The sequence below is a fragment of the Ranitomeya variabilis genome, chromosome 4 (assembly GCF_051348905.1).
Source record: "Ranitomeya variabilis isolate aRanVar5 chromosome 4, aRanVar5.hap1, whole genome shotgun sequence".
NCBI classification, from domain to species: Eukaryota; Metazoa; Chordata; class Amphibia; order Anura; family Dendrobatidae; genus Ranitomeya; species Ranitomeya variabilis.
This window is the reverse complement of record NC_135235.1, coordinates 258674038-258699133: the sequence shown is the minus strand read 5'-3', so window position 1 is coordinate 258699133 and position 25096 is coordinate 258674038. Positions and strand designations below refer to the sequence as shown.

Genomic DNA, 25096 nt, shown 5'->3' with positions numbered 1-25096 from the left:
TGCTGCAGAAACGTTATGGCCCAATATAGTGCTGCAGAAACATTATGGCCCCATATAGTGCTGCAGGAATGTTATGGCCCCATATAGTGCTGCAGGAATGTTATGGCCCCATATAGTGCTGCAGGAATGTTATGGCCCCATATAGTGCTGCAGGAATGTTATGGCCCCATATAGTGCTGCAGGAATGTTATGGCCCCATATAGTGCCGCAGGAATGTTATGGCCCCATATAGTGCTGCAGGAACGTTATGGCCCCATAGATGCTCCATACAGACACTTGCCCAATTTGTTGCGATAAAAAAAAAAAAATCGCATACTCACCTCTCCGTCGCTCAGGCCCCTGCACTTTCAATAGTCACCTGCTCCTTATTCTGGGTGCCGATCTGTCTCCAGCACTGACGTTCAGCAGAGGGCGCGCACTGACCACGTCACCGCGCCCTCTGACCTCAGCGTCAGTGCTGGAGACAGATTGGTGCCCGGAACGAGGAGCAGGTGACTATCGAGCAGCGCAGCGCTCCCCTCCCCGTATACTCACCTGGTCCTGCAGCTGTGTAGATCCTGCTTCCCCGACGCCGCAGCGCTTCATCCTGTACTCAGCGATCACATGGTACCCCTGATTACAGTAATGAATATGCGGCTCCACCCCATGGGAGGTGGAGCCGCATATTCATTTACTGTAATCAGCGGGACCATGTGACCGCTGAGTACAGGAAGAAGCTGAAGCTGCTGCTGCCGGCACCGGGGAAGACAGGGACCTGCAGGGACCGCGCCTGGACTAGGTGAGTATTTTTAGACAGCCCCCGCTCCCCCTCCCCTGCCGACCCCCGGGTATGACTCGAGTATAAGCCGAGAGGGGCAATTTCAGCCCAAAAAAGTGGGCTGAAAATCTCGGCTTATACTCGAGTATATACGGTAAATTATGTCTTATATTCTAGGTTCTTCAAAGTAGCCACCTTTTGCTTTGATGACTGCTTTGCACACTCTTGGCATTCTCTTGATGAGCTTCAAGAGGTAGTCACCGGGAATGGTCTTCCAACAATCTTGAAGGAGTTCCCAGAGATGCTTAGCACTTGTTGTCCCTTTTGCCTTCACTCTGCGGTCCAGCTCACCCCAAACCATCTCGATTGGGTTCAGGTCTGGTGAGTGTGGAGGCTAGGTCATCTGGCATAGCACCCCATCACTCTCCTTCTTGGTCACATAGCCCTTACGCAGCCTGGAGGTGTGTTTGGGGTCATTGTCCTGTTGAAAAATAAATGATGGTCCAACTAAAGGCAAACCGGATGGAATAGCATGCCGCTGCAAGATGCTGTGGTAGCCATGCTGGTTCAGTATGCCTTCAATTTTGAATAAATCCCCAACAGTGTCACCAGCAAAGCACCCCCACACCATCACACCTCCTACTCCATGCTTCACGGTGGGAACCAGGCATGTAGAGTCCATCAGTTCACCTTTTCTGCATCACACAAATTCACGGTGGTTGGAACCAAAGATCTCAAATTTGGACTAATCAGACCAAAGCACAGATTTCCACTGGTCTAATGTCCATTCCTTGTGTTCTTTAGCCCAAACAAGTCTCTTCTGCTTGTTGCCTGTCCTTAGCAGTGGTTTCCTAGCAGCTATTTTACCATGAAGGTCTGCTGCACAAAGTCTCCTCTTAACAGTTGTTGTAGAGATGTGTCTGCTGCTAGAACTCTGTGTGGCATTGACCTTGTCTCTAATCTGAGCTGCTGTTAACCTGCAATTTATGAGGCTGGTGACTTGGATAAACTTATCCTCAGAAGCAGAGGTGACTCTTGGTCTTCCTTTCCTGGGGCGGTCCTCATGTGAGCCAGTTTCTTTGTAGCGCTTGATGGTTTTTACCACTGCACTTGGGGACACTTTCAAAGTTTTCCCAATTTTTTGGACAGACTGAACTTCATTTCTTAAAGTAATGATGGCCACTTGTTTTTCTTAGCTGTTTTTTTCTTGCCATAATACAAATTCTAACAGTCTATTCAGTAGGACTATCAGCTGTGTATCCACCAGACTTCTGCACAACACAACTGATGGTCCCAACCCCATTTATAAGGCAAGAAATCCCACTTATTAAACCTGACAGGGCACACCTGTGAAGTGAAAACCATTCCCGGTGACGACCTCTTGAAGCTCATCAAGAGAATGACAAGAGTGTGCAAAGCAGTCATGAAAGCAAAAGGTGGCTACTTTGTAGAACCTAGAATATAAGACATATTTTCAGTTGTTTCACACTTTTTTGTTAAGTATATAATTCCACATGTGTTAGTTCATAGTTTTGATGCCTTCAGTGTGAATGTACAATTTTCATAGTCATGAAAATACAGAAAAATCTTTAAATGAGAAGGTGTGTCCAAACTTTTGGTCTGTACTGTATTTATTTTTGTATTTAAAGAGTAACCGTCCTTTTAATTTGTATTTCATAACTGAATAGAATATATGAAAATAAGCAACTTTGTAACCCATGTAATCAGAGAAATTCCCTTCCTTTTCCTCCCTGTTTGATTTTTCACTTTCACTGAAGACATATCTTACATATTATTTTTACCTTTAAACTGAATTTTAGCATTAGGATAGAAGATGAGAGTTGTTATTCCATAAAGTCTTATGGGAGTGGGAGGGGTGAGGAGCTAGAGGCATACGCAGACATTCTGCTGCAAGTTCTCCTGAAACTAAAGGTACACTTTATGCCATTCTCTGCCTTTACCAAAAAAATTATATCCTGGAAAACCTATTTAATAACTTAATAAAGAATCGCCCTATCAAAATATAAAAATAATTAATCCGATTGGTAAACGGTGTAATGAGAAAAAAATGCAAAATGCCAGAATTGCGCTTTTTTTTTGGTTGCTGCTACATTGCAATAAAATGCAGTAACGGGCGATCAAAACATCATATCTACACCAAAATGGTATCGATAAAAACGACAGCTCGGCGAGCAAAAAATAAGCCTTCACCCACCTCTAGATCACGAAAAATAGAGACGCTACGGGCCTTGAAAAATGGCGCCATTTTTTTTTACAAACTTTGTAATGTTTTTTTCACCACTTAGATAAAAAAGAACCTAGACATGTTTGGTGTCTGTGAACTCGTAATGACCCGGAGTATCATATCAGATTAGTTTTGGCATTTAGTGAACATGGTTGAAAAAAAGCAACAACTGTGGAATTGCACTTTTTTGCACTTGGAATTTTTTCCCCCCCGTTTTCCAGTACATGATATTTTAAAACCAATGGTGTTGTTCAAAAGTACAACTTGTCCCGCAAATAGCAAGCCCTCAAATGGCCACATTGACGGAAAAATAAAAAAACTACGTCTCTGGGAAGATGGGAAGCAAAAAACAGAAATTAAAAAACTGAAATACCCCCGGTCGTTAAAGGGGTATTCCCATCTATAAAATTCTATCCCAATATGTAGTAGCTGTAATAATAATAATATTAGCAAATACCTCCAATTGTGTAGTGTAGTTTTTCTGATTTGCTGTCTCTGTCCTCCTCTGCAGGCATTGTGGGACCTTAGGTATCTGAGGTTACGAACTCTAGCAACTAGCTGTCATTTCATCAGTAGATGGAACCATGGATACCTAAGGTCCTGCATTGCCTGCACATAAGTAATGAAACATAGCGAATCAGGCCAGTCTCACATGTCCAGATAATCGGTACCGGAGTTATCCGTGTCCGTGTGCTCATGTGGCACATCAGTGTGGCACATGTGCAGCAGCCGTGTGCAGCCCGTGTGCCGACTGGGTACCACACGGACCGTGCAGGAGACAGCGCTAGAGATAAGCGCTGTCCCCTGCATCTGGTGCTGAAGCCGCATCTATGGGAGGTGGAGCCGCATATTCATCGCTGTAATGAGCGGCACCACGTGACCGCTCATACAGGATAAGCTGCGGCGCTGAGAGGAAGCAGCGAGGGAGCCGGGTGAGTATTTTATTTCCAGCGTGCGGGCGCACAGGGGGTGGGAGGGGGGTGGTGACAGGGATCTTTATTTGAAACACAAAAAAAAAAAAAAAAAAAGATTTTTCATATCTTCTCTCCAGCGAACGCTGCTGGGGAGAAGAAATGATTGGCGGCTTCAGCACCACAAGCTGGGGGGACAGCGCTTACTGTAGCGCTGTCTCCTTCACGGCACACGGACAGCATCCGTGTGCGGTACGTGTTTTACACGGACCCATTGACTTTAATGGGTCCGTGTGATACGTGCGCTCCCACGAACACTGACATGTCTCCGTGTTTTTCAAACGGACACACGGTCCGTGAAAACACGCTGACATGTGCAGAGACACATTGATTTTAATGTGTCTACGTGAGTCAGTGTCTCCGGTACGTGAGAAAACTGACACCTCACGTACCGGAGCCACTGACGTGTGAAACCGGCCTCAGAAAAACTATACTACATTTCTAATTGGAGGTATTTGCTAATATTATTATTACACCTACTACATATTGGGATAGGATCTTGGAGACTTGAAAACCCCTTTAAGTCTTGTCTTAAGCATGTGAAATGCTGTTCAATGGAGTGAGATCTGGTGATGACTCGGCCTTTGCAGAATATTCCACTTTTTTGCTTTCGCAGTATGTTTTGGGTCATTGTCCATCTGTACTATGAAGCTCCGTCCAATCAACCTTGCTACATTTGGTTGAATCTGAGCAGAAAGTATCTCCCTGTACACACAGAATTCATCCGAGAGCTTCTGTTCTCAGTCACATCATTAATAACTTCTAGTGACCTGGTGCCGTTGGAAGCCATGCATGCCCGCGCCATCACACCGCCTCCACCATGTGTTACAGAGGATGTGCTGTGCTTTGGACCATGAGCCGTTCCAAGCCTTCTCCAGGTTTTCTTCTTCCCATCATTTTGGTATAGGTTGATCTCATTTTTGCTTTTCCAGAACTGGACTGGGCTTCTATAGATGATTTATGGCAAAGTCTAATCTGGTCTTTCTATTTTTAAGGCTTATTAGTGGTTTGCACCTTGTGGTGAAGCTCCTGTATTTGCTCTCATTAAATCTTCTCCTTATGGTGGACTTAGATACTGAAACACCTACTTCCTAGAGCGTGTTGTTCATACTGGATCTTGTGAAGGGGTTTTGAAAAAGATACTGCAATCATCCACCACGGTTGTCTTCTGTTGACGTCCAAGCCTTTTTGAGCTCCCAAGCTCACCAGTGGCGTTCTTTTTTTGTTGTTGGCAGAATGTACCAAACTGTTGATTTGGCCGCTCCTAACATCTCTGCTATCTTTGATGGATTTCTCTTTTTTTCAGCCTAATGATGGTCTTTTTCTCTTCCATTGAGATCTCCTTTGACCGCATGTTGTGGGTTCACAGCAATAGGTTCCAAATGCCACAACTGGAATCGCCTTCAGATCTTTTACCTGCTTAATTGATGATGGATTAACCAAGGAATAGCCCATGCAGCCCATTAAAGAGCTTTTGAGAAAGTTGTCCAATTACTTTTTGTCCCTTTTTGAGAGGCAGCTTCATCTTAAAGAGCTGTAGTTTCTAAATCCTTACTCCAATGAGGATGTGAATCCCCCCAATTTAAAGCTGAGAGTCTGCACTTGAATCCCATATTGATTAATTATCTGTATCTAAAATATGTTTTGGTAAACAGCTAAAATACCAAAACTGGTGTCTCTGTCCAAATATTTCTGGATCTGACTGTAGCTGGCTTTTTGTCTACGAATATTTGCTTTAGATGCTTGAGTCACCGAAGCCAAACAGATTAAGTAATTCTCAAGAAACAAAAATTCTAAATGAGGGCATGTCAATTACCAGATCTATATTTATAATCATCAAAGGGTTCTCCCCATCTTTTACATTAATAACATATGCAGAAGATTTGCTATAAATATGTGATACAGGCCCCATCTACTCTAAGTTGTGCGCTTCTGTCAGTTGAGAACTTTTCGTGCACGCTGAGCTCTCTCCTTTCTCTTGCATAGAAGTTACAAAAATTGGCAAGAATGTTGGCGGATATAGACCCGTATCTATTTATGGCATATTCTTTGGCCATGCTATGAATGAACAAGATGGGAGCTGGGAATACACTTTAGGGTGAGGCCAGGTATGACATTCACATAGCAGCCAGGCGCTGCTGTGGTTTTTATATTGCCTTCTTGTGAACAAGGTGGGTATGTGCCCAGATCAGAAATTGCTGCGATTTTGATGCCGCAGCGGCCAGATGTTACAGCATAGTGGATGGGATTTCTAGTAGTCCCATGTTCACTAATCGTGGATGTGCGCCTGCGGATCACCCGCGGAGACTGACATGCGGTGCATCTTTCAGGACTGCAGCATATCAATTTCTCTTGCGGAGCCACTAGTCTCCACAACAGAAATGTAATCAATACAATGTATTGAATGCAGTAAATCCGCATGATTCGGTGAACACATGCAGATTTCCCTTCATTTAATACAAGGCCTCACCCTTAGGACACGTTCAGTATTTGGTCAGTTTTTACATCAGTATTTGTAAGCCAAAATCAGAAGTGAAATATCCAGAAGTGGTGATGTGTTTCTATTACACTTTTCCTCTGATTGATCCTCTCCTGATTTTGGCTAACAAATACTGATGTAAAATATTGATCAGACACCGATAGTGTGACCGTGGCCGTAGTCTGTCCAATCTTTTTTCTTTTCCCCTCTAATGGGAAAATCGTGAGCGGTCCCACTATCTCACCTGCCCTAATGTATGAGACAAAGCAGACGTGCGATAGGTAGAAATATATTTTGGTAAACGCTCATCATTTTGGCTATTTTTTAATTAACCATTTTAAAGGGAACCTGTCACCCCCAAAATCGAAGGTGAGCTAAGCCCACCGGCATCAGGGGCTTATCTACAGCATTCTGTAATGCATTCTGGAATGCTGTAGATAAGCCCCCGATGTTACCTGAAAGAGGAGAAAAAGAGGTAAGATTATACTCACCCAGGGGCGGTCCCGCTGCGGCCGGATCTGATGGGCGTCGCGGTCCGTGGCCTCCCATCTTCTTATGATGACATCCTCTTCTGGTCTTCACGCTGCAGCTCCGGCGCAGGCGTACCTTGTCTGTCCTGTTGAGGGCAGAGCAAAGTACTGCAGTGCGCAGGTGCTGGGCCTCTCTGACCTTTCCCGGTGCCTGCGCACTGCAGTACTTTGCTCTGCCCTCAACAGGACAGACAAAGTACGCCTGCGCCGGAGCTGCAGCGTGAAGACCAGAAGAGGACGTCATGGAATGAAGATGGGAGGCCCCGGACCGGACCGCAACACCCATCGGACCCCGGACGGGACCGCCCCTGGGTGAGTATAATCTTACCTTTTTCTCCTCTTTCAGGTTACATCGGGGGCTTATCTACAGCATTCCAGAATGCATTACAGAATGCTGGAGATAAGCCCCTGATGCCGGTGGGCTTAGCTCACCTTCGATTTTGGGGGTGACAGGTTCCCTTTAAAATTGTTTTTCCTACTTGCGGATTAAATAGCTGTAAAAAAAAAATCTCATTTAGATATTCAAATAAAAGAAATACCGTATGTCTGTATGTCAAAGAACTATTGAAATACATTTAGTTTCCCTTTTTGTAATAATTATTGTTATATATCCTTTTTTTTTCAACAGAGTCGTGGCTAGTGACATTGATTTGGCTTGACATTTTTTTTAAATTATTTTTTACTTGTGTTTTTTGTTTATTTCTCTTGTCTTTTCTGACATTTGGGGGGAATGCCAATATTTAAATACTTTTCCCTTTAATCCCGAGTTCCCCTGTAACTGGGGCTGGTACATTAGCCCAGGTGACAGTGACCACACAGCCTTCTGGCTGCACAGCGGCCTCACTATGTCTCCAGTGCGTCTTCTTACTGTCTACTCGCGCTGTGTATACAGAGGTGAAAAAGGCAGAGACTGTAATAACCGCCTCTGCCCGTGTCTACCGGCCACTCCCACAGCTTCACTATACAGTGATGTTTTATGAATCAAGCAATAAAGCCATATGCAAATGAGCCTGGAAGTGCATGGTGGGCGTGTTCATACGCGCTAGGAAAATTCACACATGCCCCCAATGCACTTCCAGGCTCATTTGCATATAGAGTGAATGCTTGATTTCTCAGCATCGGAGTAATACAAAATCTCTTGAATCTTGTCCTACAAGGACCTGTAATATCAGTAATGAAACAGTCCTGACTGGAGTCCGGTAAAGATGATATAGACTGTGGCAGAACTGAGGTATCAATGTATAGACTGATAGAAATAAATGATAGACTGGTGTGCCCACTGTGAGTCCTGGGGGCTTATTCCTCCTCCCCAGTCATCTGCCTGCATGGAGGGACCCTGCTGGGTGACCCTGACCACAGCTGAGCCCGGGGCTCCGGTACAGTGTAGCAGGTGGATGCTGGAGCACAGTCCCACAGCACCTGGTGGCGGTGTCGCCTGCTGAGCCCTGTAGTCCCCGGCTGCAGTGTGCCGCCACTAGAGGTCACAGGCGGCCGCTCCGGGTTTTGCGGCCGGTCCCAGTCCCCGTCTTCCTGGCTCCGCTCCGGGTTTCGTGCTCCGCCCCCGGCCGCCTGGTTAGAAATAGGAAAATTCAATAATAAAACCCCAGGATCAGGCAAGTTAGATGGCGCATGCGCGGAGCCGACGTCCGAAACACACATTTTCCTTTACTTGGAAAGTCACCCAAAGCCGCACAAGTGCAGGTAAGTTCCCGGGGCTGCAGCACGCCGTGCCCGGGGGGCTGTGCCGGGGCAGGGGGCATGGGCTCCGTGTGCTGAGGGGCGACAGCCGGAGAGTGAGTGCAGCCCGGAGAGTGACAGCTGCCAGCAGCCCCGTGCCCGGTGCTGCTCACTACAGAAAGTGCGGAAAGTTCCCCGGGCACCGAGAGCTGCCAGCTGGCCGTCAGTCACTCCAAAGCGGTTCTGCAGCAGCAGCCCGTCCCCTGCACGTGGGCTGTCCGGGGCTCGGTGGCAGCACGGGTTGCTATGGGCGCAGTGAGGCTCCGGCACGGCTGGGCAGGAGGCGGGCGGCTCGCCCAGGGGGTGTGTGCACCGAGCGTGCGGCCGGGAGGGTAACCGTGCATTTTTGGTCAATGTCACACTCCTATTTTTGAGCCCGGGACAGGGAACAGGTGCCCGATCTGTCACTCGCCGCCGATCTGTCACTCGCCGCCCGGTCTGTCACTCGCCGCCGATCTGTCACTCGCCGCCCGGGCACAGAACACTCTTTGGGGCGTTGACTTATTAAAGAGAGAGAAAAAAAAAGATTTTTGGAACCTGGTGGATTCCTCTGTTTCTTTTCCTTTTTATGTTTCTGTGGGGAAAAAAAAGGCTGGAAGTTGTGTGAAGTGCGGTGACATCTGATGCCAGGAGGGACGTTTACCCCAAGTGACCGGCTGCCCCTGCCCGGGGGGCCCTGAGAGCGGAGGACGAAACCCAGCGACGACACCCCAGTAAGTACCCGACCCCCACATTACAACATAGGTGTTATATCCTGTATAGAGAGCATGAGCGGCGGTGACACCCCATGCCCCCCACCAGAGATGGTCAACGGGGGGGGGGGGGGCAAGTCCTCAATGTTCTGTTACCAAGTGCATTTTGGGAAGTTTACTGATACTTTACTGACACTTTGGTAAACTTTAATATCTATTTTTCATAATCTCGTAGCTCTATTATCTATCTGTCTATATATCATCCATCCATCCGTCCATCAGGATTTACACTCCGCATTGTGGTCCTGTTACATTTAGTGCTATTATTTGATTCTGATATTTAATGCTGCTCCTATGGGAAGCGTTACCACCGCTGCCTCCGCCGCTCCAGCGTCAGCTGAAGAAGCCACTTTATGGGGAATATTGTTGAACCCGGAGTAATCAAGTTTCTGCGATCTCGTGCCTTCTCCTGTTTAATTTATTAGACTAGTTATTTATTCTGTTGATGATAATCTGTTGCTGGTTTCCATAGAGATGTCAACGGATCTCCTTCAGAAATCACACTGTGTATAGCACCGGCGGCGGGGCATTTTAAAGGGCCAGTTTGATGTTTGCAGACAGTAGCTGTGAAGTTTTTTTCCAAGGTGGTTTGAGTCCACAATCTATTTTGTTTTATAGGAGGGAGGTTACACTCTCCGCTCTGTGCCAAGCCGAGCTTATTATGGCTGACACAAAGTCACGGCTTTGATCCTCAAGTTGCATCATTATTTAAAATAGATCATTTTTCTCTCCCCCAGCTGAAAATCTCAAAAACCTTTCAAGATCAAAGACTTTGGCAAAGAACTATTGTTTTAAAAGAAGTGAACTTTAAAAACAATATATATATATTTTTTTCTTATGAATAAGGTTTCCACGATCTGCTCGTTTTGACCTAAATGAGGAATTTTTAGCAATAAAAACAAAGCTCTTTGGCTATAATGTTGTTTTATACTTAATCCTTGTGATGTATAAACAACTTCAAAGCTGCCCCTGGTCCGAGCTGTGAACGCTCAGATCTGGGTGTTTTATTCCTGTATTATCCAAGTTTATAGGGAATCCACAAACTCTCAATTATGAACTTGACGAGACTCGTGTAACCGGAAGATGAATGGCTGAAGACAGTGTATTGTCTGCACAGCCTCATTTATGGAGGTGCTGTGTACTTTTTGGGTGATTGTGTATCTTTTTGCATGTACACCAGTATCTGTTTATATGCTGTTTCCATTTTCCTGTTTGTCAGTTGTGTTTCTACATGGTGTGCTTAAGAGTATAGATTTGTGTCTATGTGGTGTATGTCGGAAAAACATGTATGTTTAGTATATACATGTATGTTTCCATGTACTGGTGTGTGTATGGGAGAGTATCTGGTGCTAGTTTGTAGTGTGTGTGTTTATCTAAGAGTATCAGTATTGTGTGTGTGTGTGTGTGTGTGTGTGTGTGTGTGTGTGTGTGTGTGTATATATACAAGCAGGTGAGTGTGTCTCTGGTGTAGGTATATTTTTGTATACACTTGTTGTGTGTCTATACATGTATGTTTCAATGTACTGGTGTGTATGGAAGATTATCTGTGGGGTTAGTTTGTAGTGTGTGTTCATCTAAGAGTATTTGTATTGTGTGTCTGTATACAACAGGTGAGTGTGTCCCTGGTGTAGGTATATTTTAGTGTGCATGTGTGTGTAAATCTATGTGTGTGTGTATAGGGATATAAAATAAATATATATATATATATCTGTGTATGCATGAGTAACTATGAGTGCGTGAATCTGCCTTGTGTATGTGCTGTATGTCTTCGTGTGTGTGTGTATATGTATATATACATATATATATATATATATATATATATATATATATATATATATATATATATATATATATATATATATATATATATATATATATTTCAATATCTGCGTGTTGCAGTGTATGTATGAGTCCGTGTGTCTGCCTTGTGTGTGTTTTCGTGTACATGTGTGCCTGCGGTGTATGAGTGTTAACGTTCATCTTTCATATGCTGTAGACATCCCTTAAAATGACTGAAAACTATTTTTTTTTTTTTTTTTTCATAATAAGGGGTCTGCATCTTATGGTTCACTTCATTAGGAGATTCTGCAGTAATTTTTCTCTTTCGATAAAATCTGAATCACAGTTGATGTGTAAATGTGTGATCCGATCTGGTCTTGGCCATCACCAGGAACCAAACCCTATTCCCTCCCAGCCCTCATCCCTCTGGAAGGTCTCTTGCTGTTCTCTAATTTCTCTGCTTTACTTTGTTACTGTGTAGATATTGCCGTGTGTTCTTTTTTTTCTTCCCCCCCCCCCCCCCCCTTTAATGATTAATTTTGTTTGTATTTGTTTATGTCATTTGGTTCCGATGTAGAAATGACAAGTTAGGAAAAAAACCACACACAACAAAAAGGCTGTACAGCTTTAAACTCAGGAGTTTGCATATTCTCCTCGGATCTCTCCCCTTTGCTAATTATTGTGTTGTTTTCAGAGCAAATATGTCATATCCATGGCGACCAGGCAGGTTTATTGTCTTTGTGAAGGAATAGCTCACATAAGTAATTAATGACTTCTTTTTTTTTTTTTTCCTCCCTGGCTTAGGTTAAACAGATCATTCAGGGAAAGTCATATCTCCCCCCTTATGTTTTTTTTTTTTTATAACACAGTGACACAAGAAAATTAGTTATAACATGACAATACTTTAGTGGCAAAGTCGACGTCTTGTTTTCTTCTTTTTTTTCTTTTAAAGGCTGTAGTGTCAGCTTTCAGACAGACGAGGTTGTCATCCTTACACGGTTAGCAGTTTGGTTTGTGGTGCAGGAAATCCCTGTAAGTAGAAGTGTTCAGTTGTAGAACAGAATTGAGGCGGCAGCATCCTGAAGGAATTTACAGTGAAATCCTCCCCATGGAACTTAGAACATCGAGGCTTCTTCTTCTTTTTTTTTTTTTTTTTTTTTTCAGTAGCCGTGTTCATTTTAGCAGCTCTTAATTGAAATGTTTACAAGACAGGGGGGCGAGAGTACAGTCAGTAGTGGGTGTAAATCAGCCAACATAACGCTAATGCAGCCACTCCTATGCAAACCCGAGGTTATCGCCAAAGGACGTTGGGGAATTATCCACACAAACTTTTTAAAGGTTTGTCTCAGTGACTTCAAGTGCCCTGTATGTGAAATGACTGCGCTAGCAGCCGCTTCCTTATTAAAACCCTTAATCTTTTATCTAGCTAACCCAGCTATCCATATGGACGGTTTAGTGGGATTAGCAATTTGTGTTTGTATTCCTTTTATTTAGAAGCCGAGCTCTTCTTTCAAGAAATCTGCCATCCAGTGTAGTACCCCCCCCCATCTTTTATCTTCTGGTCTCCTTCCATGAGGAATTTTGTGGTCACTGTATGAAACCTACTATGGCCTGAGTTGCTTTAGAAGAATGCACTTGTTCCTGGCTGTCCCATCTGTCACTCATGTTTACACCCCCATTCGGTATCATTGACCACAGGCGGCAATTAAAAAGTGGAGTTGCCGTCGTCTGGTTGAAATGGTCAAGTGCAATGTGCAGCATGCTTGGTATCTTCCTTACGGTAGCCCCATGCTAGCCAGCGGTCCGGCAATGTGAGCAGCACTGCAGTCTTATTTATATCCATGTCGACAGAACTGGGCACTTTACATTGACACTTGTCTGTCCTGTTCGATAGAAGCCGTCGGTTAACACGCACGTTAATATGCATTGAGTGAAACGTGAAAGTCGATAAGGTCGTGTTCGATAAAGGCGTTTATTATGGCGTGATCACTTAGCCGCATCTTAGAAAATGTTGCAGTATTTGAGTATTTTTTATACTGTTTATTCAGAATAGTCCAGGCCTTTATTATTTAGGGGTTTTTTTTCTGTCTAAATTTCAAATCTTTCTATTTTATGCATTTGACTCTTTTATGTAGAAGATGAAGTTTACTTGCATAAAACGTTCTTTTATACCCCCTAATATCTTGCCCATTTTTCACTTTCATAGAGGTAGTCCTGCGGTGTGCTAGGTAAGACAGCCTAGCAGCCAGATTAACCCTCTTTGACAGAATACTGCAGCTTAAATGAAAGCAAGAATAAGAGAGAGAGAGAACATCGTAAATTTTGCTAAAATTAATCAGCCGTTTAAGGGCTTCCCATTAACGAGGTTTTCTAGGCAGGCTGCCTCCTCGCGTCCCCGGTCAAAGTCCGGGAGGGGGATGAGAAATTTGAAGAGGAATAATAAAAACAAAAGAAAGGGTGGAATTATAGAATATAAATCCTCAAGTGTCCTTGATCCATATTGTCAGATTTTTTTTTTTTTTTTGGTCTGATTTGTCCTGTGTGCCTTTGACAGAATAGGCACGTAGAGAAGAGAGCGACAGAGAGAGAGGGAAGGAGCGCGACGTGACGGTCCTTTGGAGCTCATTATCATTCTTAATAAGTCTTAAGGAATAAAGAGGAGCATTGAGTATAAATGCCGGGTAATCCTAACACTCCTCAAGGTGAGAGGAGTCTTAAGGACAAATGGGAAAGAAGGCAGAGGAGAGAAAATAAGTGGCCCTAAAAAAAACTGTCTTGGTGAACAAGAAGTACCACGAAAGAAGCACGAGTGAAAGTTGCTTCTCTTTTCCCTAGAAATATATGAATGTCGATCAAAGGGGTGGAAGATTTCTTTGAGGAAGGAGAAAGCACTTAACAGTTTCATTAGAAAAATGAGATGGTTACGCTATTCTCTTGTCGAAACCCTTTATCCTCTCTGGTCACGGGAAGGAGACGGTAGACCTGAGCGATGCGCTGCTGCACTTGCATGATACAGGATCATATTGTGGAGGGGGCTAGGGGTCCGTCTTTCTTCTACATCCCATCCAACGTCTGTCATTGTTTATATCTGAGGGTCCCCCTGTGTCCTGTCAGTAATTCCTGGTTCAGGTCCTGGTCCCCAAACATATTCCTGTACAAACGTCTGTTCTCTCAGCGTGCTGCTCGCATGCTGCCTCTCTCTTCGCAGCTCAGTTCCAAATCCTGGTTCCCCCAAATGTCCTTTTAGATCAGATCCCTTCAAGGGGTTTCCCTTTCAACTAATAATCTTCATTTTCTTTAATCCTGCTTTACAGCCCTTTCAGCTTCCATTTCTTTCATAAAATAAGAGGGGCCCCTTGTGCCAGCGTTTAACGTGTCTATGAACAGTTTGTCTACATCAAGTTTTTGTTTGTTTTTTGTTTTTTTGTTTTTTTTCCATGATGCAGTGGTCTGTGGTCTCCTAGGACTTGTCTCCGCAGGTAAATCACACGCTTGGACCAGTCATAGATTTACTCAGGATTCCCAAAATAGAATTCTTCAAAACACTGTAGGGATGCCAAAAACTGTCGGAAGCGGACCTGCAGATGTGCCCAATGGGACCAGCTACTAAATACGTGCATACATTGTCCTGGTGGATGATAAGATACGGCCAAGTGTAGTTATGTAAGGTGAATTGGTCAGGCTTATTTCAGGTTTGTTGCTGTCTTATAGTGTTGATCCAGTAGAAGGTGAAACAATCCCATTTTTGTCATATTGTAGGGAAAATTCCTTCCCAACTTTATAGGAATTAGGTGATTATGTAAGAAATTTATTCTATTTCATGAAATCTACCATAGGTCGAAGACTGTCGATAGTAAATATACTGTTTTATGTTGTATTGGCAAACTTTTTTCTTCCTTGTCCCAGGCGGTGACTTACCCACTTGCGACATTAGTAAAGATTGGGGGTAACGGGTACTAAAGGCCACCCATGCCAATACAACTAAGCTACAAGATGGCACTTACGTGGCCTTAACTGCTTCTGGTTATAGAGAAATAAATGTACTTTAAACCACTTCTAAAGACCACCTCTTTGAGGAGACCACCCTCTTATCAAGACCTGATTGTCAGTTATGCCATATATTATGTATACCAGCCATTTACGTTGAGAAGACCAATGGAATTTTGAGCGGCCTTTAGAAAGTATTTTCCCATGTTCTCTGCCTAACAGGACTGGGCCATGGTAGATTTGATGATAAAATAAATGCTGAATAATTTACCAGTGTGATATTTTGAGTTTTCTAAATATATACTAGTTTTTAAGCCTTGATCACACTAAGGAAAGATCCATGAAACTTATTGCTGATCCATTTTTATATTTGAGTCCAAGGAATCTCTTAGGGAATTTTTTGTGATTTCATTGTGGTGGATCTCGTCTTACGGTTAAAAATACCAACATCTTAGGAACTAGCTACCCAATCTTTTATTTTGGAGGGTAACAGATCGACACCTGAAAGGAGTCATGGAGGTTGAGCTTCTATCTAAAGAGTCAAGGTGGCTCCTGACTCATGATGGACCATTTTTTTGGGTTATGTTGGTGCAATGCCTTCCTTGTCTGATTAGACTGTGTAGATAAATCTTTTTATTTATATAGTGCCAACATATTCCGCAGCGCCTTACAGTTTGCACACATTATCATCGGAGCTCACAATCTAAGTTCCCTATCAGTGCGTCTTTGGAATGACTTCATGCTCAATTATCTGTATTTAGTTTTGGACTGTTGGACACCAGAATACAAAAAATAAAACATTGCTCGGTCTTGATGGTAACACTTGACCCGTGTACCGACGATACGTCGCACACCCACATTTTGGGTGATTTCAGAGGGAGAGCTGTCCCCTAGACATTTACATTGTGCATTTAATGTAGCAGCAAGTTTCCCTAATGAAATTACCACAAGTGGATGGGAATCTTGTAGACCCCTCTTCAGGGAAGAGTGTCACACGGCACTAATTTCATAGTAATATTCATGAGAGAGCCATTTCATAGATTGGCCAAGCAGACGCTTTTACTCCCCAAAAATAAAAATGTTCTCTGGTCCATGATCCTCTTCAGCAGCTGGTTCCAAGTGGATGGTGTCCTCTCCCCCACCATAGTTGGGGGCTTCTGTCAGTAGCACTGGATTGGGGAGTCTCAGAAGGGACGTCGTGCATTCAGAAAGATGAAATGTGGTAAGTTTATGAAAGTGTGTATTAAACGCTGTCCTGGGTCTCTAATTTCACTGCAGTATGCCAAAACACTGAGTTTCTTATTTCAGTTAGTGTGATCTTCAGGGAGGTTAATTTCCATGACGAACTGCAGGCCACGCGCTTAAAGGATTTATCTAATTAGAATGACGCTTTTTTTTTTTTTTTTTCTCGTTCCCTTTTTGGAGAAATATAAAGCACTAGAAGGGATATTTAAACAGTGGCGGGAGCTGCATCCACTCACATCTGGCTCCATTGTGCCTCTGTCATGTAATACTTGTTAGATTTTGTTTTTTAATAGACCTTTATAAAGAAGCCCTTAAGTATTCGGGTATATAACATCCCTAGCTCAAATATGTAGTATTTTTTTCCAGACTGTGCATCTGTGAATTTATCAATTTTTCAGTTTTATCATTCACCTGTCGTACAGCGGAAATATTGCTTTAAGTCACGTTTACGATCTAAGATCCGTTGAAAAAAAACAAAATCAGTACATTTTTTTTTTTTTTTCTCTCTCCATAGGGAATAATGTGGTTATTCAGATTTAAAGGGGTTTTCCAAGGTCAACAAACAATAAATACAATAAAAACAATGGCCAACGAGGTGAATTGTATTAAATGTGTTAAATTCTCCGCTATTCCAGCTTCATCTTTTCGTTGCATCCCGCCAGTGATTGTTCAAGTTGCCCGGTGATGACTGTGTGATTGTAGAGTGCTGTGATTCGCTGTAAGGGACACACGGGGGATTTAAAGGTTCTGCTAGTATTTTAGCACATCCCTTTCCTGGTTAATGTCGTTGTGTTTTTGTTTGTTTTTTTGCGCTGAACTTGGAAAATCCTATTTATGCTCAGCCCTAGTCTTACCTTTATTCATGCTTATTTGACTGTATGACACTTTTGAGCTTGAATGACTATTACCTCATATCTTTATTTTTGCCCTTTGATGGTTCAGCTGCTTAGTTTGTGATCACTTCTTTTCTTGCTGTAATGATCGGTTTTTAATGGTGAGCTTGTACTTATACACAGCAGCAGAGCTTTAGCGTAAAGAGTAGCAAGTGGGACCGAGCAGTCACTACAGACACAGGAGGATGATGAAGGACTAATGCTTGGTTGTATAGGTGCTAAATGTCGTGTGTGGAATGAAGTACTTATCGTGAAGTATACTCCACTGTGGGGTGAGAATTGCTACTACTATGCAAAAGTATTAGGCAGGTTTGGAAAAAAAAAATGCAAATTAAGAATGCTGTAAAAAAAAAAAATAGGAGTGTTTTAATAATTTAATTTACATTTTGTTGATAAAAATTAACTAACATAAAGATAAATGTAAATCCCATCAATATTTGGTGCGGTCGCCCTTCTCCTTCATCAGTGCTTTGTCACTTGTACACAATTTATGAAGGAGCTCATCTTGGAGGTTGTTCCCAAACATCTTGGAGAACTGACCCCAGATCTTCTGTGTATGAGGCTTGTGCAGATCCTTCTGTCTCTTCATGTGATCCCACTCCCAATCAAACACCTCTTTGACCCTCCACAATGTGTCACTGCTCCTACAGACGCTCATTATTGTATTACTCTCTAGCTTTTGGGGAACAAACTTCTTTTGTTCACATTGTGTGTCCCCAGTCCAGAGAACTACTGCCATTTTTTTTTTTTGCACTCCAGTTCACTTGGCTTTGTTTCCATGACAAATTTATGGCATTTTCCAGCATGAAGACCACTTCTGGCCAGACTTCTTTGAATATTAGATGGGTGTAGCTAGTTCCACTGCCACTTCTTCTGACTGTAGCTGGTCTCACTTGTTTGCCACTGGTTCCTACTGTAGCTGGTCTCACTTGTTTGCCACTGGTTCCTACTGTAGCTGGTCCCACTTGTTGCTACCAGTTCTGGACTGATGGTACTGCTGGACATCTGAATTCAAAGAGAAGTAGCATGTTGAGGCTTTCATCTGCTTCACTAAGTTTCCTTGGCTAAACTCTGTTATTACGTTTTTTGAGGTTGCCTATTTCTTGCTGCCCTCGATGCTGAGATATGTAGGCAGATACTTATTTATCATGTAATACCACTAGGGAGGTGTTTGATGGGTTCCAAGTTTATTCTGCAGCAGGAAAATTACCTCAAACATAGTAACACAGTTAGCTAGGCCAAAAAAAGACTTTGTCCGTTCAGTTCAGCCTATATTCCATCAGAATAAATCCCCCAGATCTACGTCCTTCTGAAGATCCTAATAACTGTAAGATACAATATTGTTACGCTCCAGGAAGACATCCAGGCCTCTCTTGAACCCCTCGACTGAGTTCGCCATCACCACCTCCTCAGCCAAGTAATTCCAGATTCTCACTGCCCTAACAGTAAAGAATCCTCTTCTATGTTGGTGGAAAAACCTTCTCTCCTCCAGACGCAGAGAATGCCCCCTGGTGTCCGCCACCTTCCTTGGTGTAAACAGGTCATTGGAGAGATATTTGTATTGTCCCCTTATATACTTATACATGGTTATTAGATCGCCCCTCAGTCGTCTTTTTTTCTAGACTAAATAATCCTAATTTTGCTAATCTCTCTGGGTATTGTAGTTCCCCCATACCCTTTATTAATTTTGTTGCCCTCCTTTGTACTCGCTCTACTCTGTAATTTAAAAACGATCTTCAATGTAAAGAAGAACAAGGAGTCCATTAACCCATGATCCGGGCCCACAGAGCCCTGATCTCAACGTTATCAAGCAAGTCTTAGTGGATTGTAAGATGGATGAGCTGCTGCTCCTGCACCATACAGAAAAATTGTGCCCTAGTCCCAGTGTGCTGTTAGGTGTGGGGTGCATCACTCCGCTAGCCCCCGGCTTCCATCTTCTACAATCGTCGCACACAATCCAAGGGACACCAATTGCCATACAGCAGTCAAACATTTACTCAACAGTTCATGGTTATTTACAGCGGATCATGTTGGATAGGACACAAAAGGTTACAGTGTTTTCCTCCGGTACCGGACATAATTTCAACCCTAGCACTCGTTCTGCATCGAACATCCCTTTTCCTTCTGTCTCCACTAATACTAGGGTTTCCTCTCCACCGATGGCAGTGCATATGGATTCCATTACCTTCTGCTTTAGAGACTTTGTGTCCATTTTTCCCCACAGGCGTGATGTGCCCGATGGCCCTGACGCCAGTTTCGAAGTCCCGGGCCCGAACAACAGATCCGTACTGAACGATTATATGGCAATCCACTGCCCCGAGTGATAGGCTCGTGTTGGCCCTAGCAGTCCACTGAACTTGCTTATCTTTTCATCTACTACCGACTTCCTCTAATCAGAAAGTGCTTCCCCTTTTATTAACACTATTGCCCTCCCATCTGTGGGCCTGTACCTGACATTAACTATTCTTTATCCTTACAGTATCTTACTTATAACCTTTTCCCCCTTTTATCTATAAAACACTTATACATTATCATGGGTTCCCCGCATTAACCCTGCTATTCTACACATTATCATAACTCCGTACATAGGGATTGTACACATACGATGCATAAAAACACATTACACTTATGCACACGGCGGTTGTCTTCAGGGCAGGAATGGGGTAAGGCAGTCCACTTCCTCACAGGATCACATGAAGAGACAGAAGGATTTCCACAAGTGACATCCACAGAAGATCTGGAGTCATTTCTCAAAGAAGTTGGAGCAACCTCCTGCTGAGATCCATCAAAAACTGTGTACCGAGAAGAAGTGATGGAGGTAAAGGATGGTCACCAAATATCGATGGGATTTACATTTCTTTTTTTTTTTTCATTTACTTTGCATTTTGTTAATTGATACAAATAAACTATTATCACTTCTGCATTTGAAAGCATTCTTATTGTTTCAGCATTTTTTTTCGAGACCTGCCGAAAACCTTTGCACAGTACTTTGATTCCTACAGGCTGTTATAGAACCTGTCAGGTGATTAATCTTGGCCAATGAGCTGAGAAGAATGTGATCTTACATGTCTTGTCTTCTTTAAAAGGGTTTAAATCAGGAGTATGCAACCTTTGTATGGTAAACTACTCCCAAGGCCTGAAAAAATTAAAATATTACTATTGGAGACATTTATAGCAAATCAAAACTATATGACATAAATGTGTTATGGGTTTGGATTCCTTTGATTCTCACCTTTTTTAGAAGAAAAGGAGTCCCTTTCTACTACTTTTGGCATTTGAGAAAGTAGATCATAGATGTACAGTATGCAGCTCTCTCCAAGGCTGGATATGAGTCGCGGAAACGATCTAGAATATCACAACTCTATAAACGTCAATGCAGAAGGCAACATTCACCTTTCCACCTCATCTCCTCGACTTTATAGATGGTTAACAAAGACCCCAGAAATCCCATTCTCTGCATATGGCCACACAGCGCACCATTATTGCTGCACATCAGTGCTCCCACCTCTGTCTGACATGGAAACTGCAGTCACCAGACAGACATGTCTGTGTCCATAAGTTTGAGGACTACACAGAATGACATTCGGGGGCTGCACTTCCCCTGAGGATGCAGGTAGTGCCATCTCTAATAGGTTTTCACTGGAGCAAGACACAGGTGATTAGTACTGCTGAGTATCCAGAAGATAGTAATGGAAGATTTAGGGCACATATTTATGTTGAGATAGGCCTCAAAAATCTAAGAATGATACGTAAGGTTTCTGCTGTGGATGTGCAAAAAAGCCATTGGAAGCCTCACTTATTAGATTATTTTACAATGGCATGAACAAAAATCCATGTAGAAATCTTCTGTAGTTATGGGACCATGCTCAAGCCTGGCATGTGGAATGATTGCAGATTTTGGCACACAGTCTGGATTGACGTCTGTGCACAATCCTGAATGTGAATGGATTTATCGCCATCAAGCAGTGGGACGGGATACTAAGCAAAACGGTCAAGATCGGAAAAATAGAGGAAACGCCTCACTTATGGTGAAGTCAAAAGTCTTGTAACTTATATGACGGTGATCTTTACAGCTCTGTGTAAATGGCCACTAAACTCCACAGATTATTATGGGGCAGCATAAAAATGTGGATTATGTAATGCACAAGTTTGTTTTTTTTTCCCAGCTAGTCAATTCCCAGGATAAAATGACCGATTACAGGGATAAAATAGATCGCATAATAAATGTAGATCCGATGGAATTTAGGTTGTTTCTTTAACGTCCAGCGTGCTTGCGGTCTACAGTCCCAAGTTGCATAAGGATTTTGCAATTCTTTGAGAAGTTCTTCTACCCAATTGTAATCAACAAGGCGACAAGACACCGCAGCAGCCTGGCTGACTTTTACTAAGATTAGGTGCTAAGAGACCACGTTTATATAAGATAGTCAGGGCTCAGGGTCCAGCTCCAGTTACATCCAGGAGCAGCTAAGATTACATCCGCAGATCAGAGGCCTGGGGAAGACGTTGTCCTCCAGATCAGCTTGCATGACTTTTAGTAAAATTAGGTGTTAAGAAATGGCATTTATGTAACTTGGGGCTCGGGCTCTGGTTTCCCAGGTTGGTAGATATCTTGTCAACTCGAGGGGTAAGGTTTCGAAAGAACAATAAAATAAGGAGAAACTGGTAGAGGCCTAAGCACGAACGATACCGATAATGCAATAATTATATTTTAATGTGTGACATCTTCCAGATAATGCAGACATTACCGAGCTGCAATGTTACTCAATTCTGCCAGGTTAAGCAACATCTTCAACTAACGGTAATATAAGCCAGTGGTCAGAAAATGTGCGAACTGCAAGGAAATCTGTGCAGTGTCCCCGAGCCATGGGGAGAGTAGGATTGTAAGTAATTGTATGCACCCTACAGTCATGGCCAAAAGTATTGACACCCCTGCAGTTCTGTCAGATAATACTCAGTTTCTTACTGATAATGATAGCAAACACAAATTCTTTGGTATTATCTTCATTTAATTTGTCTTAAATGAAAAAACACAAAAGAGAATGAAGCAAAAAGCAAAACTTTGATCATTTCACACAAAACACCAAAAATGGGCCAGACAAAAGTATTGGCACCCTCAGCCTAATACTTGGTTGCATAACCTTTAGCCAAAATAACTGCGACCAACCGCTTCCGGTGACCATCAATGAGTTTCTTACAATGCTCTGCTGGAATTTTAGACCATTCTCCTTTGGCAAACTGCTCCAGGTCCCTGATATTTGAAGGGTGCCTTCTCCAAACTGCCATTTTTAGATCTCTCCACAGGCGTTCTATGGGATTCAGGTCTGGACTCATTGCTGGCCACCTTAGAAGTCTCCCATGCTTTCTCTCAAACCATTTTCTAGTGTTTTTTGAAGTGTGTTTTGGGTCATTGTCCTGCTGGAAGACCCATGACCTCTGAGGGAGACCCAGCTTTCTCACACTGGGCCCTACATTATGCTGCAAAATTTGTTGGTAGTCTTCAGACTTCATAATGCCATGCACACGGTCAAGCAGTCCAGTGCCAGAGGCAGCAAAGCAACCCCAAAACATCAGGGAACTTCCCCCATGTTTGACTGTAGGGACCGTGTTCTTTTCTTTGAATGCCTCTTTTTTTCTCCTGTAAACTCTATGTTGATGCCTTTGCCCAAAAAGCTCTACTTTTGTCTCATCTGACCAGAGAACATTCTTCCAAAACGATTTAGGCTTTTTCAGGTAAGTTTTGGCAAACTCCAGCCTGGCTTTTTTATGTCTCGGGGTAAGAAGTGGGCTCTTCCTGGGTCTCCTACCATACAGTCCCTTTTCATTCAGACGCCGACGGATAGTACGGGTTGACACTGTTGTACCCTCCGACTGCAGGGCAGCTTGAACTTGTTTGGATGTTAGTCGAGGTTCTTTATCCAACATCCGCACAATCTTGCGTTGAAATCTCTTGTCAATTTTTCTTTTCCGTCCACATCTAGGGAGGTTAGCCACAGTGCCATGGGCTTTAAACTTCTTGATGACACTGCGCAGGGTAGACACAGGAACATTCAGGTCTTTGGAGATGGACTTGTAGCCTTGAGATTGCTCATGCTTCCTCACAATTTGGTTTCTCAAGTCCTCAGACAGTTCTTTGGTCTTCTTTCTTTTCTCCATGCTCTATGTGGTACACACAATTACACAGGACAGAGGTTGAGTCAACTTTAATCCATGTCAACTGGCTGCAAGTGTGATTTAGTTATTGCCAACACCTGTTAGGTGCCACAGGTAAGTTACTGGTGCTGTTAATTACACAAATTAGAGAAGCATCACATGATTTTTCGAACGGTGCCAATACTTTTGTCCACCCCCTTTTTTATGTTTGGTGTGGAATTATATCCATATTGGCTTTAGGACAATTCTTTTTGTGTTTTTTCATTTAACACAAATTAAATGAATATAATAATACCAAAGAATTTTTGTTTGCAATCATTTTCAGGAAGAAACTGAGTATTATCTGACATAATTGCAGCGGTGTGAATACTTTTGGCCATGACTGTAAATGCAGGGAGGCCATTACTAAGGGATGTGGGTATTATAAGCCAGGACAGGAACTACCATAAGGCCAAGTTCACACATTATGGAAACACTGTTTTTATGCGGAAAATCTGCATTTAATTATTAAAGCAATGTGGTTATGAATTCATCAAAACCCCTCGACTCTGTGCAGTTAGTGATCTTTGATCTCTGCGTTTTTTGGTGTTTTGATACCCTGAAATACAATGCAGATCAAGACACAATTCTCAGTTTCTGCACTAAAAATATTATTATTTTTTTAAAAATGCTGTGTCTAGTCTGCAACAAGAACATATCAGAAAAAGGTGTAAAAGACACATGCATGTACAAAATGCAATAATTGGAGCAGATTGCCATAGTATAGTCTTGTGCAAAGACCGGTGGGAATACATGAAGAGAACCATTGTTTCCGAAAGTGGGAAAATGGCCCAAGAGTGGCAGTCGCTCTAGTAGACCTTGCCTGTCCAAGCATCGTGATACGAAGGAGATTTTTCTGAATGTCCCCCTGCCCAGAGCAGAAGTTAGACCCGCACAATCGATAATAATTCTGTAATTAGTTTATAGTGGGTTCCTACGCCAGTGCTTGTGTTGTGTCGGACGGGGTTCTGTGGTTCTCCAAGTCTCCTCCGGTTCATTGTCAGTTCTACGTGACTTGGGCTTGTTTGCTAGAATTATTCTGACTTGCAGCCTCACTCAATAGGAGGACTGCCTTTGCTCACCATTTCTCACACCTTTGTTATATTTGTAGCATTGTAGATTTTGTATTAGTTTCTATAACTAAAAAATAAGTCAATGTAGATAGTAAGGAATTGAGTTTCCATAGGGTTTAATCTTGTCAAATATGCTCACTGACAAAGTGGTATCAAATGAAAGCTCCCATGGGATTGATAGGCTAAGTTGCGTTTTTATTGCATTGACGTCTTGTTTTTAGTTTCTTTCTTTGGGGCTACTGACTTTTCAGCAGAGACTGTAATCTCCAGTCACTTTTAAGACGCTCCGTTTTCACTTTTCCGCTTGGTGGTTTACTGACACTTTTCAGACGCACACCTGTTCTTATGTTGCAAAGTGTTCACAAGTCACATTGCTCTTGTTTGGGTTGCAGTACCTGATGTAATCCTATCCACACACCTCAGCCATGAGTGGGGACGGTCTCGCTAAACCAGTGACTA

General features: G+C 43.0%; 1 protein-coding gene across 1 annotated transcript in view; it reads left to right on the top strand.

Moving 5' to 3' along the window:
- The first annotated feature begins 8550 nt into the window (after positions 1–8550).
- Positions 8551–25096, top strand: part of CASZ1 (castor zinc finger 1) — a 274404-nt gene continuing 257858 nt past the window's right edge. Inside the window, exons 1-2 of the mRNA XM_077249665.1 lie at positions 8551–8683; positions 9311–9432. The gene's annotated coding sequence lies outside the window, so the exon portion shown is untranslated. The remainder of the gene's footprint in view (positions 8684–9310; positions 9433–25096) is intronic.